Source organism: Nuphar pumila, chromosome 14, assembly GCF_984573655.1.
Source record: "Nuphar pumila chromosome 14, dmNupPumi1.hap1.1, whole genome shotgun sequence".
NCBI lineage: Eukaryota > Viridiplantae > Streptophyta > Magnoliopsida > Nymphaeales > Nymphaeaceae > Nuphar > Nuphar pumila.
This window is the reverse complement of record NC_143262.1, coordinates 89,621,931-89,632,104: the sequence shown is the minus strand read 5'-3', so window position 1 is coordinate 89,632,104 and position 10,174 is coordinate 89,621,931.

The following is a 10,174-nucleotide window of genomic DNA, read 5'->3' as shown; positions in this document are numbered from 1 at the left end:
GTGCACCATAGACACCCATAGGTTCTACTGAACCCTGATTCACACCGAGCCACACACATGCTCATATCACACATCATTATCACCATGTCATATGCTCACATGCATAAATAAAGGTTGCAACTATAGGCAATTCATGATCATGCTTAAACAAACAACATGTGTAACAATTCACTTTACACTGACCATGCCTTATAATATTCAATGTACATCAACATGCATGTCATATAAATGGTTATAAAACAAGAGTAACATGAAATATATTTAGTTTGCATGCATATGAACTCAAATTTTAAGATAACATCCATAACCATGCTGCATAATGTAAAATATATTCAAGCAATCATACATGACCTCATGTGTAAATTAGGGTCCCTATTAACCCATTTTTGAAAAATCCACAAAAAAATTTAGATACCTAATTATACTTTCTCAATTTTATTTATAATGCCTTTATATCTTAAGAAAATAGTCCAAGAAACAAAACCTGAAAATTTGTTGTACAAAAATCATGAAAAGTCTTGGACTAAACCCTGTCCAGGGAAAATATAAACCAGATCCTGTTATCTGCAAAAATTTATCCCAATTTAGGGAATTTCTCCAGGCCTACAGAAAAAGCTTTTTATGAAACCCTTTTTACAAGATTTTATCATACTTATTACCTCTCTCAGATTTTTTATTTATTTATTTTGATGAGTTTTTATTGGGTATTTAAAATCAATAAAATCATGAGTCAGAATAGTCTTGCAAAATGGCAGAAAACTAATGTTCTGTTGTGAAGGATGTTTTGACCTTAATACATCGCCAAACAAAGTGATTCAAGAGTCTAAATTTAAGCCTTGGATGTGTAGAATATTTTGATATTTTTATTTTAATTTATTAACTTCATTTTCAATAAGTTATCGATAAAAAATAAGGGCAGAAAACCAAGATCCAAAATCATGCAAGATCCATAAAAATGTCCAAGAAAGAAGAATAATAAAGAGAAAGAATAAGAACAAGAACAAGAACAAGAACAAGAACAAGAACAAGAACAAGAACAAGAACACGAAAATAGTTGGAAATAAGAATAAGAGAGAACTCTTTTTTTTATATATATAATAAAAATCTACTAAGGGAAGAGGCATCCCCTTACTTGGAGTTCCATCCCAGCCGAAACTCTCTAGGGCTGATCCCTATGAGTCCTAATCCAAGTTTATTCTAGCTAATTTCTTTAATTAATTAAGCAATTAAAAATAAGTATAAGTTTACATGACAAATTCAAATGTTTTGTGACCTTATTTTATAAAATTTGTCAAGAATAGCAGAATGCTTATAAAATCATGAAATTTTAACTGTGGTTACCTATACTTGTCAAAAATATAATACAATAGACCGTTTATAAAAATAATAAATATAAAAATAATTAAAAATCTTTTACGAAACCCTATCTTGACAGAGTTTCAATCTAGAATCTGTAATCTATAAGATTTTAATTTTATTAAGGTATTTCTTGGAATTTTTGTAAAATGTTTTTGAGAAAACCCTTTTTACATATTCTAATATTAGGTATTAATATTCACTCAAAATTTTTATAAAATATTTGGAGTCGTTTTTTATAGGTGTTTACAATGTTTATCAAAAATAGGTCAAAATCATCCTGTAAACAGAGTAAAAAATTAGGGCTCTATTAAAATAGGCATATCTACATCAATACAGATCTAAAATGAGCAAAACATGATTCTAAATTTAAGATCGAGATGTGTAGATGATCTTAGTAATTTTATTTAGATTTTTCAAAACTGGTTAGAAAAAATATATCAGACATCACAACTTTAGGTTTTTTAGAAAATGATTTTTGTAAAAACCCTTTTTAAAATCATAAAACCTTTAGAATCTTATTATTTCAGGTTGGTTCTGACTTAATATAGATTAATACACGAATAACACCATAAAAATTTATATTCAAATACCAAATCCAAAACAACACTAGATCCAACTTAGGTTTGGATCCAAACCTAATTCAATCCAAGATCCATAATATAAATGTATACGCAAAATCATTTATTCACTTGTTTAAGACACATATTTTTAAATTTTATAATTATTCTTGTAATATTCTTCATAACTTAAGTCTTAATTTTATAATAACTTGAAATAAAAAAAAATCAAGAATTTCAAGAAAATCAAGGAAATCACAGATGTTACATGGGCGACACCCTCTGTAGCCAAGCTTGTATGAGGTACACACAAGCGCCCATGAACAAGGGGCAACTCTTTCTTTCACAGTATTTTGATGATTGCAACAAAAGACACTTGATGAGTTCAGTTTAGTATGAGTAATGATAGACTATTGGAAAATCTACAAAAGAAGCTAAGGAGACCCCTCACCCAATTTCGACCCTCCCTCTCTATACTCTCTTTTTATTTACATCCTAGGTTCAGACCTTCATTAAAGTTTGAAGGTGAGGTTGCACATCCATTGGTGGTAAACTTACACACCAACATCAAACAATTTTTCTTATCCTATCCGATTTTGAAGTAGGTGTACACCGGCTTTGTGTGTATGAGAAACACCAAGGATGTATGCTTGAATGAGATACATGGCACGTATTTGATATAATATCAACCCTAGTTTTGTGCTTGGACTTATATATGATGGTTTTGGAGGTATACGAGACTCCAAATAGGTTTTTTCCAAAATCAATTTTTGAAAAATACCTTAAATCATGTTTGTTGTTCTAGTGATAAAAAATCAATGGCTATGAAGGCATCAACATATTTTTTCGACTAATAAAAATATATTTTTTCATGGATAAAACATGATCGAAGAGTCGATTCCCACTAAATCGAGCATGTTAAACACATTTAAAGGTTCAGATCTATCACAAACACTTCAAACTATAGGACCTAACAGGGCAGAATGAGAAAAAAGGAGCCTAATATGTTCAACTTTCATGTATAAAATATAAGATATATAATTATATAATAGGTAAAACAAGCCTATATGAGTCGAGCTTGTCATGTTCGTGCTCAACTTATTTACCTAGATGAGCTGACTTGTAGCTGGGATTGTTGGGCTCAATTTTTGAGCCATGCTGAATAGTTGTTTCCCAGCCCTACTTACTCAAAATATTACCTCAGTCTTTGTCGTCACAAAAGAACAACAAAAGACTCTTTTTAATGACGAAAAAACCTCGCCGAAACAAAGAAAACCCTGAGTGGAGCCCGTGACCATCCTGCTTATGTGGCCCACCTCTGAAAGCTACGAATAAGCTAGTGGGGTTTGATCCGATGCCTTCATCTCAGCACCCTCAATACCACCCCGCTGGCCACCCTGCGGTGGTAAACAACAACAACAACAACAAAAAGCAATCACAGTTCTGCTGATGGTCAACGCCAACCCCTCGGGCACCTGACCCAGTCAAGTCCAAGTAGAACTGGGTGTAAGTTGGGGGTCGAGGATTCGAACAAGCCATCTTACAAGCCTTAGTGACTTTTCAATGAAGCCATTATACACTAGTTGGATTTGACTAGTGTTACCCTTTGATCCTAGCGAGTTGTTGGAAACCATGTTTGTCAAGTTCTCCTTGCCCATCAGGGAGTACATGCTGCTTCAACTTGGTGATATGCATGAGTTATCTTTACTAAATAATCCGAACATTCATGGGCCTAATTTTATTTGTCATTGTTTTGAAAGATAACAAGACCAGTATTAAAAGAGCAACATCATGACCTTAAAAGCCAGTTGAAAAATAGTAAGTCCCGACCCTTGCCCATTGGGTTGGGGGTACACCCAGCTTGGATTTCAAGATCTTCTCCAAAATCATCTTAATATCATTATGGTAAATATAGAGTACAATTGGCAACTTGACTCCTTGGGTTTCACATAATGAAAATGATAGTGAGTAGGTGCTTGAACGTTAGGTACTTGATGTACATGTTGGATGGGTTTTCAGGTTTTTTCCATTTCATTTTTAATTTTGACAGTACAAATGTGATCTATATACTTGATTTTATAGGGATCAGCTCTTAAAGTTTTCTATTATGACACGTGGGTGGGTTTTTATAAGGTTCTAAAAATCAACGGTCCAAAATCTTTGTAAATTTTAGAATCTTCAAACATTATTTTTTTTTTCATAAAAATTACATCATTCTTACTAAATCAACCATGCTCAACACATTTACAGGGCCAGAACCCCGAAAAAAACACGGAAGAAGCCGAAAAACCCATCAAGCACCTATCCATTGCTCTTCACATAATCCATCCTTCAAACTTTCTGTTTTGACTGGATGCACCGAGGGCTCCAGTTGTCTAGTAGGAGCAGCTAGTGCAAGTCTGGTATAGTTGTATAACTGGTAGGGGACTGCTTGACCCCAGCTTGCCTTTCAAAAAAAAAAAAGAAAGACTAGACTTATCATTTCCTACTTGGGCGACCCAACCCATGTCAAAATAGAAACAGGCAGGTTATTGTTCGAATTCCCCATAAAAAGAATGTTAAACCTCTCGTTGTTTGGTAGGAGCTGTTAGTGCACGTCGCTATGTGTTGGGACATTGCAACTTCGAAACCCACTGGTATGTTGTGTAGCTGGTAGGGATCGCCTAACCCCAGCTTGCCTTTAAAAAAAAAAAACTCCCATTGATGTGGGTATCTTTGTATTAATTCTATCTACAGGGTCCATCCCACCAACCAGCCAACAAGGAGAGAGAGAATTTTAAAATGACGGATGTATCTCAGACATTGAAACTCCACAAATTTGTGGAAAGAAGAGAGAAGAAAACCTCAAAAATAAAATAAAAAACGCCCTAAAAATAGAACTTTTCCATAAGTTCCCAGAAATCAGATGTAGAAACTTGCTTTCACAAGAATATTTTGGAGTGTTTGGCCTTAGAGTGAAGCACCCGCATGAGCAGGTGTGGTCAAAGTGAAAATTAGAATGTCTGTTTGAGAAACACAAACATTGGTGAGAATCCAATGCACCAAAAACTTAAGGGTTCCTCTGCAAGGTGCATCCACAGAGGGTGAGTCAGAGCGTGGAGTCTGGACAACAGGCGAATATTCCTGTACTACTTGTTGGTCCCGAGGAATGGAGGAGGGTTCGCCGAAAGATGGTTATCCGTTCAAGGCTGCAAGGTGACCTTGTTTTTTTCAGAGTAAGGAGTAGAGAAAATGCCTCCAGCCAATGTCACAGTATTCAATTCAAAATCTTCTCAGTCTGGAAAAACTACAAAGAATTTAGAGGATTTTTGGCAGATTTCGAACAGATTTCTGTTCGTTTGGTTGATGATCGCATGAAGAGAAAGAGAAGGGAAAGAAATTACTGAAAACAAACAAACAAAAAGAGAGGAGGCGATTGGAGGGAACCCGCCACCAGACTGGACGGATCGCCGGAGCACAGGTGTGGATCGAACGGCCGGGATTGCTCCAAGAAAGATCGGATGGACGACGGACTCGTGTCTCCTCGCTATGGGCCAGTCTACTCCCTCCCTGTCAAGCGGGTCACAAATGGGTCGGATCCTGAACCCATTTCAGATCCGATCCCTGAATAACGAGAAAAATTTTCAAAATTTGTTTTTTTAAATAAAAATTCACAATTAGGCCCTAAACTTTTAAAATATTACAAATACACGGCTAACTTTTGAGAAGTATTTGTAATATCTTAAAAATTGTATATGTAAATAAGCCAAAATGAAGGGTGTTTTTGTAATTCTCACACTCTCGCTCTCTCTATTTTACACAACGTGGTGAACTGTTGGGAGCCTTTCCAGATGACGAATAGTCTACAATACCCTCCATGTTTTCATTTTTTCCCTTGAATTTATTTAATTTTACTTATTTTTCCAATAAAAACCTGAAAAATATAAAACTTTTTGAAAATTTCATGAGAAAATGTCGTTTTAAACTTTTGTCACTATGGCTTTAAGTATATTTATACTAATAGATGGAATAAATGATTGGGATCTTGAGCTTTTTTTAGTGGATTGTAATTGATTGGATCTGGATATTTCTGCAGGTTGGACTTATAGTATATTTGGTCAAATATGGAAAGGCTGGGATGCCAGTTAATGCAATTGGTAAAAACTTGGTCAAACTACCTTCATGGTAGATGTTTGGGCGTTTATGCATTTAGGATGGGAAGTGAGGTCTCTTTCCTTATATTTACACAAAATAATGGAATTGATAGTTACCACCTCCTAGAGGTGGTAGTTGCCAAATCCAGGATTTGGCAGCTTCCACTTTTTCAAATGCATAATCTCCATCCAACTACCAGTTTCCAAACGGAGCCTTAGGTGGGTGAGTGTGAAATTATTGACGGGGCAAGAGGACATGCCGAACGCATCTACATGATTGAATTTGCAAAAAAAAAAAATGTAGGAAATGCCAAATAACCAGTTCACACGGCCGTTATCATATTTCTAGTGTATATATATATATCCTTAATATTCTCTTTAAATAAAAAGGGTCTACCTAATCCCACCAAGCATTGAGAAGTGAACAAAAGTATCATCTTCATTTTAAAGAAATTATGAGCACCTACCACTGTTAAAAGCTCATTTCTCGCTAGAACATCAATCAATCAAGGGTAGATGCCTATAAAAGATAAGGATTTAGATACATTTTACATCATTAATGTTATTAAGTTCATGAACCTCAAAGTTTCTCAGTAGTTCATGGACTTGTACATGATTGGGAAGACTCCTACCAAAATCAGTTAGAAGTTTGTCAATTCCCAGCATAACTTTCTGATGCAGTGGAGTACCGGCGTCTCGGGTGCTTGTGGGCTGAAACTGAAGCACGACCTCTCATCGGGCTATGAACCAGTGAACATAATCAAAGAAAGGGGCCACCGAAGAGTGAAAAGTAACCTTTTATTCTTTTATTTCAATGAGGATCAACAAGACAATGCAAAAATCAATCTAACAGGACCAAGATAAATGAATAACGAGTAATAAGCAAAACATGGAAATCAAAGGGAAAAGTCTGACAGAAAAAATCCAAACGAGAAAAAAACAAAGGCAAAACGGCTGCGATTTTCAATATTCTCCGTCCAGCGCATGAAACCCTAGAGGGGTTTTTAAAGGCTTTTGGATGGATCCGGGTATCGGGTCCGGCCACGGACCCGATGCTGCTCCAGTGTGCTGCTAGATCTGGAGCTGTCCGTCCCGTACTCTCTGGGCTCATGATCTGGAATTGGCACGCAATGGGACCCCTTTCCCATGTCTTGGAACCAATATCTGGATTGGATCCGTTGCTTGGATATGATCCCCAGAATGTAAATATGGTCCCTGCTTGGGTCACGCTGTATGAACCCGGATCCATCCTGCTTTGCATCATTCTTCTCTGGTTGGGAAGAAGTCGGCTCTGACGACTTGTTTTCACAGTAAGCATTTAGATCAGACACATTAAATGTAGGAGAAATGTGCCAAGTTTCAGGCAGCTCAAGGAGGTAAGATCGGTCTAACAGGCCCGCAAGCCGGGAAAACCCGACCTCCTTGGTGGGAAGAAGAACTATCTTATGACCCTTAAAGACAAATGTATATGTGTTCTTATGGCCATCATGGGTGGTCTTACGGTCAAACTGTCAAGGGCATCCCAATAGGATGTGACACGCATTCATAGGAGCCACATCATACCACACTTCATCGTGGTAATGCTCCCCCATGGAGAACCAGACCAGACACCTTAAGGTGATAGGTACCTCGTTCCCTTTTTTGAACCATGCCATTTTATAAGGATGGGACAATTTTTTCGTTTTTAGGTTCAAGGTGGTCACGACACACTCAGACACCATATTCTCGCATGTCCCGGTATCAATGATAGCATCACACACGCACCCCTCACAGTTGCACCGGTTTCTAAAAATATTATTCTGCAACCATTTAGTCGGGACCGACTCTCGGGACGTGGTAAAAACATGACGAATGATTAACAAATTTTCAAGGTTGCCATCAAACTCTATGACTTTCATCCCGTCATTTCCCTCAACAGATGACTCACCCTCGCTCTCACTATCGGATGCGGACTCAACAATGCCTTCTACTAAATGGGTGTTCTTACTCACAGTGGGACACTTGGATGCAACATGACCCAACTCTTGGCACCTAAAACAACGAATGATAGACTCAGTGGGTTTACCTTTGGATCTGGTGTGGTATGCAGGTCCAGACTGATCGGGTTTGCTAGGGTCAACTCCTGGGGTGGACTTTGAGTATTCTTTCCTAGGGGAGCTCGCTCCCCTGGTTGGGAAACTCGACTTGGGTTGACTGTACTGATCACTACAGGATGTCCTATGTTCCTGCCTCCTTTTCAGTTTCTCCTCCACATTCATGGCATAACTACTTGTCTGATCCAATGACTCGACTGTGATGTAACTGAAGTTGTCAAAAATAACAGGACGTAGACCAAAAATATACCTCGTGACCTGTTGGCGGGCGGTTTCCTCGATCTGCACTCATAGGGAAAGACGATGGAACTCAGCAGTGTAATCTGCCACAGTATTGGTGCATTGACGCAGTGTAATCTGTCAAGTCAGGTACTCCATGTAGGCTCTCTCGGCGTGATCTGACAACACAAACTTAGACTGCATCAACCACTGCATCTCTTTCCAAGTCTGTAAGTGCTCTAATCCCTGCCGCTCCCTCGACCTCTGCAGCTCAACCCACCATGTCTGTGCTAGGCCTCTCAACCGAGTAGAGGCTAGGGAGATGCGATAATGCTCGACGACATCGTGGTAGTCGAAGAAGAACTGGACGACATATGACCAATCGAAGAACTGCTCCGCATCCAACCGACCTGCGAACTCTAGAAGCTCCAACTTCACCCCATACGTGGAGGGGTGCTCTAGTGCTCTCTGCTATCGGGCCTCCACCATTCCTGCAGGATGCTTGTTCCATAAGGTGTCATCATCCCAAACTGCTTCATCTCCGTGGTCTTGTTCGCCTGGCTGTTGGGGTTGGCAAATTCCGACGACCTGTTGTCGGTGCTCTGGTCGCACCGTTACCTGCTAAATCTGCCTCGGTCTGGCTGGTACATGAGCGAAAGCCATCTGTGGTCGGCGTTGTGGTACCGATATGACAGGAGGTCCAAGGTAAGGGGGATGGTGTTGTCGGGTCTCGGGCTCTAGGTGGGTAGGAACTGGATAGTACATGTCTGGGTTATGGGTTGTATTAGGGTAGGGATAGTGGATTGGGTTTGGTACGAGATTCTGGATCTGGGTTGGGTTAAAGGCTTGGGCCTGGTAAGGGTACTGGGTTTGGGTAGTGTAGTACTGGGATGAATTACCCGATTGGATCTGGATCAGGTCAAGTCCTAAACTACTCGTCAAACCCAGATTTTGATAGGTTGAATCAAGGATCGAGTTGTGGGGATAAAAGGCTTGGTCTGAACTCGATCCACGATCCATATGATTATGGGTCTGGTTTTGACCTGGCTCAAATTCAAACTGGAACTCGGTCCGGGTCCGATATGGGTTTGGGTTGGTATGGGATCCATTTTTGTGGGTCAAAACTAATGGGTTGGGTCTGGTTCAGGGCGAACCGCGAACCAAACCCAACTGGGTAAGTCGGGTTCGGGGCTCGGACCCATTCCCTGAAACCCGAAAAATGGTTCCCGAGAACCGGGTCTAGGCCCTGCTAAAATGAACTCAGGTCCAGACCCTCTCGGATTCGGCCCAATGTAGTGGGACCCACCTGCTCCTGCTCGCGGAGGTGCTGCCATAGGGCATCCACGCACTGACTCAGGAAGAAAAGGGGGGGGGGGGTTCCCAAGTCGAGCCGACAAGACTGGGTCCTGCAGTCCCGACCTGTGGCGGGCCCCCGCAATGCGGGGCCATGAGCCCACCTGGTCGGCAGGACCCAGCGTGACGTTGGGGCCCTGTTGGCCAGGTCTGGCTGGCGACGGGGTTCCAGTGGCCCGAGTCCACGAACCCTGGCCTGCGACTGGACCCAACGTGACGCTGGGGCCCAGCAGGCCCGGGTCGACCCACGACGCTGAGGCAAATGGGTGTCGGCTGCCCAGATTCATCAAAGGTGGATTGGTTGTGCGAACCAGAGCCGGTTCAGGGTGTTGAGGAGGTACCGAGGTCGCAGTGATGGCACAGACAAGCTGACAGATCTGCTGGTCTGGATCGACTGCCGCAGCTTCAATGAGGACGACAGCTTCGTCGACCACTCTCGAACCCCTTTGACGTGGGGTCG